Genomic DNA, 5,389 nt, shown 5'->3' on the forward strand with positions numbered 1-5,389 from the left:
ACACGGTAATGAACCTCCAGATTCTGTAAAAAGTAAAAAAAAAAAATGACTTGAGTACTTAAGTGTTTATTGGTATCTTAACGAAGGCTCATGTTCATAGAGTTGAAATTCCCCTGCGTCTAGCTGTACACGTGTTTAAGGAAGAACAAGAAAAGAGATGTGAAGAATGAAAGGTAAAAGAAGATGATAAAGGATAGCAAAGTGTAACAGAACACTGCATTCTTATCCACAATAAAATGGTGGATACTTGGAGATGTCAGAATGCAATGTTCTGTTTACAGACTAGAAGAGCACGTTTGATCCGCTATAATGAGCCTTGTGGGTTACCACAAATAACTTTCACAACATTCGTCTGTTCTCTCCATATGTTTCCATTTCACGTCTTCATTATGTATGTATTTAGCAGAAAATAGAACTGCTTAATAGAGATTTAAAGTAGCTGTCTACGTGAAATATGTTGGCGCTCCCATCACGCAGTCTACCAACGTCAGACTCCGTGTACTTCAAGAGTGGATTATGACACAAATTTAATTTTAATTCTCGGAACTCAGAAATGCACATCCATATATATATTTAAGCGTAAGGCTTGATATTCAGTCGATGTTCTGTTCTTATTCTACCATTGTGTATAAATAATTTGTTTTAGTAGTTACGACTAGGACTGCCAGGTTGCAGGGAGAAGCACCTTTGCTTCAGTCGGCACTGCAGTCTCGATCATTACCGATGCATAAAGTTGTCCCTGTGCTTAGCAAATTAACCACTACGCCATGAAGATGTATGGGGAAGCGGAGATATAGCTCCATCATTCTTGACCTCAGGGGCAAGCGGTAGTGTAGTTGCTTGAGGTACTATGCTACGTACAAGCCGGAAGGTTGCGGGTTCTATTCCCGATGAGGTCATCGGATTTTTTTTTTTTCAGTTCGCCTAATCCTTCCAGCCGCACTATGGCCCTGGGGTCGACTCAGCGTCTAACAGAAATGAGTACCAGGAATCATTCTGGGGCTAAAGGGCGGCCGGCGCGTAAGCCTGATATACTCACCGCCATCTGTGAGCCGACTGTCTAGAAAATGTGGGAGCCTCGACGTCTCAAAATCATATGGCCCTCGGCGGGCTGTTACAGGAATAGCTTTTTATTCTTGACCTCGGCATTTGATGAAGGTCAGTGGTCAGCTTCACGCCCCTGCCGGTTTACCCCCTGGGAAATATCCCCTGGTACCCATTGGATAGGAAGCTGGGTGGGTCTCACAGTTCGGTCTGAACGCTACGGAGAAAGAAAAATCTGTTACCCCTACCGGGAATCGAAACCCGACCGTCCAGCCCGTAGCCCGTCGCTGTACCGACTGAGCTACGCGGGCTCCGGAAACTGCAGTTAGGGATGGAAATAGGGCCGCGTCATAACTCAAGCGGTTAGTCGCTGGCTTCCCACCGCGGCGGCCCGGGTTCGATCCCGGGTCTGGTCAAGTGGGGTTTGTGGTGGACAAAGTGGCGCTGGAGCAGGTTTTCCCCGAGTACTTCGGTTTCCTCTGCCAATCTTCATTCCACCAATTGCTCCACAATCACCCTCGCCTATCATCTGGGGGCTGGTACAATAGGCCAGAAGTGGCCACAGTACAAGGGACTTAGTCCCACCCCACTAACAATAAAAAAATATGGATGGAAATTATTTATTTCGAAAGTTCTTCTCGTTTGCTGCATTTTGTTAACTCTTTCAGAATAATGCGTGTCGTGTCAACAGCGCAAGGGAAGATAACAAAATGTGAATGGAAAAGAAAAAAATGAGCATATTTCAACAGTGTCAAGTATTAATTATTAGTTAAATATGCAACTCGTCTGTCGGTATTTATTCTGTGTCGAGAAACAAATGAGTGCACCAGCACCAAGAGTGATCCTCCGTTCTCAGAAAAAGACCAGGTGAGCTAACCAACTACACGGAGCTGAGCCCTTCTTGAGAAGCCTCCAGTTGTGCAGCTACTCAAGAACTTCTCAGCATTTTATGGAAGCGGGAGGTTCATTACCGTGTTCACAAGAGCCCTCCACTGGTCCCTATCCTGAGCCAGATCGATCCAGTCCATACCATCCCATCCTATCTCTCTAAGATCCTTATTAATGTTGTCCACCCACCTACATCTTGGTCTTCCTAATGGTCTATTTCCTTCTGGCTTTCCCACCAATATCCTATGTGCAGTTTTCTCATTCGTGCTAAATGCCCTACCCATCTCAGCCTCGTTGACTTGAGCATTCTATTTGGCAAAGAGTACAAGTTTTGAAGCTCATTATGCAGATAAGGTGAGCTCATATATTTTTGACAACATTTCTTTTATAGTAAACCTTTGCGAAAAAATTTCCTCTAGAGAGCAGCGCCGCTTAAAGTATAATGTTATATCAAGGTTTGTATCTTTTTCCAGAGCCAGACATGTATGGAGAAAGGGGTTTGCCGGTTGCGTGAGAACTGCTCTTAAACTAGTCAAATCCAAGGTCAAAACAGTAGGTTTCCGCTTGGATTGTAGCAATGGCGCGTTCCTAATGGACTTTGCTCATTGTTGAATACCTTCACTCTAGCGCGATCGCAGATTCAATTGGCCTCTACAGTAACAGTATCTGTGTGATTTTGACATTTCTGCCAGTTGGATGAGAATGTCACATGACTGGGATTCTACTGCCTTTAGTTTCATGCGTCATCATTGTCAGTTCTTATAAAATGTCAGTTACTCTTTCAAAAGTAAGATTAAACCTAAATAAATAATGTGTTACAGTCAGTTCCAATGCGGTTCAAGACCACAGGATAGTTATAGAACCACATCTCCCTCAGATTAGGGCCGGTGAAGTTCACGGGGAATCCCACAGTGGCACGTATTTACGGCCGAGGTTTCCCCATATATATATGTAGATCCACACAGCTGTGAAGTATAATTCAAGTTACGCCAAGAGCAGGAAGCGCTTAGCATGTTGGCGTACTCTTTTGTTTATGTAGTAGTTCTAGTATCCTCCAATAGATGGCTGTGGCATTCTACTTGCATGATTCTACAGTTGTGTTTGATTACTGCAGATGAGAGAAACGTATTCTTAATATTTCAAGTGTAATTATTGCTATATGTGATAACTTATGACATCTACTGTTACTTTAGCTGAACTACACAAACAAGAAACATTTGGATGGAATCTTTGTTTTGACACTCAATGAATTAAAGCTCGTACTTGTGTAGTAAATATTGGCTTATAGACCCGTTACTAGGCAACGACCGCGAAACAACTAAACGGCCGTTTCTAGGCAATGACTGAGTAGCGAGTACGTGAGCATCTCAACGGACGCGATAGCAACAGAAAAAAAACGGCGTTTCTACGCGGTCCGCGTCGAGATGTTATAAGCAGGACAAGTCTGGGGTTTAGTCAATGGAGTGGAGCGAGTTGGTTGGCGAGTGAGTTAGTGAGAGGACCGCTGCGGTTCAGTCGTTGTGAGCTGTTGCTGTGAGAAGCTGGTAGCTGAGGCACGGGAACAGTTCGGGAACCAAGAATAAAGGCAACGTCCGTCTTTCAAAGCCGCTACCTAGCAACGGCTAGGGAAGTCTGAGAAGACTTTATGTCTGCTGTGGTTATTCTTCTTTGGAGTGTGTAACTCAGTGAAACTGTCGTAGTTATTTGCTGTTACGTTCTGTAAGTGTCCAGTAAATCCCATCAACAATCCATAACCTATATATAGTCACTCATACACGTTTCAGTATATACAAGCTTAGTTTTATATGTCTGGACGGACATGAATACGTAATCTGAATGCTCAGCACTACAAGCTATCACGCGAAAAGTTATGAGGAAAATTTCGGAAAGCCTTAACTAGAATACCATATTTACGCATGTATAGGCCGCGTGCGTGTATAGGCCGCAGCACAATTTTCAGACAGAAATTATAGAAAAAATAATTTTCTTGGAATATTATTTCAGGAGTAGAACACCCTGTATTACTAATTATGAATATATATTTTTTTTTAAATGAAGTGTGATTTGAATATTTCGAATATAAGCCGCACCCCAGTACTCCTCTTGAATTTCTGGCAAAAAATGTGCGGCCTATACATGCGTAAATACAATAGTTGGTCTCCAAAACGATAATCCAACCCGGGATCCCATAAAAAAAAACGACTAGTAACAGTTTAACCGCAAGAACATTCGGTCATTCGCATGAAGGAACTTGAGAAAAACCAGAAAGTTACGCCAGTTTATATAGACATTGAGTTATCGGAAATCGATCCCGGTATCTCTAGAATGCGGATGTCGCAGTTCGTCAGCAGTTTCAATGAGATTCTCTCCAATTACTTGCCTTACAGCCTCACGGTTCCTTTAATTTCGCTTCATCCCCATCTTCTGTCGAGTTTTCCTCTTCATTTATTTTGGCAAAGTTCCCTCCTTGTCCAATAAAACCGTACACAAGAAGCAGAATGTTTACGACTGCCACACCTTTTCCCAGTCAACTGTTTCAATTTGTTCAGCTCCTCTCGAAATTAACTCACCACGTTGTCCTCCACATGTCAAGGGAGTCCACGAATACTCTTTCGACCTATCGAATTGAAACAAAGAAGACTTCTATCTAATTCTCTATTCATTAATCTCTGACGTTTATTACAAAGAAAGGTTTTATTGTGAAGAGTAATATTTTCTGGAATATAAAACCTCATATAGTCCAGATATAAATTCACTGACGACGTTTCGGAGAAGAGTACTGCCTTCAGGGTCGAAACTGTCAACCAGTTTACGGTTTTGCTTCTTCTTTGTTTTTTTTTTATTTTCCTCATGGGGTGGGACTGAGTCCGTCTGGTACGTCGACCACTAATTGGCCTATTGTACCAGCCCCAGGTGATAGATGATGATTGTGGAACAGTCGGTGATATGAGAATTGGCAGGGGAAACTGAAGTACTCTGAGTAAACCTGCCCCAGTGCCACTTTGTCCACCATAAATCCCACATGACCTAACCCGGCCTCGAACCCGAGCCGCCGCTGTAGGAGCCGGCGACTAACCGCCTGGACTATGGAACGGCCTTCTTCCTTGGTTTACCCTGAAAATGGAAACTGCGTTGTTCCGAAGACCGGTGAACATCTGTCGGACTACACAGCATCAAGTTTTATTCTTCACAACCACCGTTTTAAGAATGCTTCATTCAACATAAGGTCTCGAAGTATCGGAGATGGTTTGGACTGAATATAGGGGCGTTTTATTATATTCCATCGCGAACCCGCCAAAAGTTGACGCAATGTTTTATCTTCCGTGTTGGATATGCAGGCGGTGGCTACGTGACATTAAAATAACCAAAGAAAACCTGCGCAGAACGTTCTTTTTTCGTTCGTGTGGCAGATTTTATGGCAAATAGGAGTCTTAAGGACAGCGTTTGTCTGTGCCAG

Source organism: Cryptotermes secundus, unplaced genomic scaffold (assembly GCF_002891405.2).
Source record: "Cryptotermes secundus unplaced genomic scaffold, Csec_1.0 scaffold300, whole genome shotgun sequence".
In the NCBI taxonomy this organism is placed as follows: Eukaryota; Metazoa; Arthropoda; class Insecta; order Blattodea; family Kalotermitidae; genus Cryptotermes; species Cryptotermes secundus.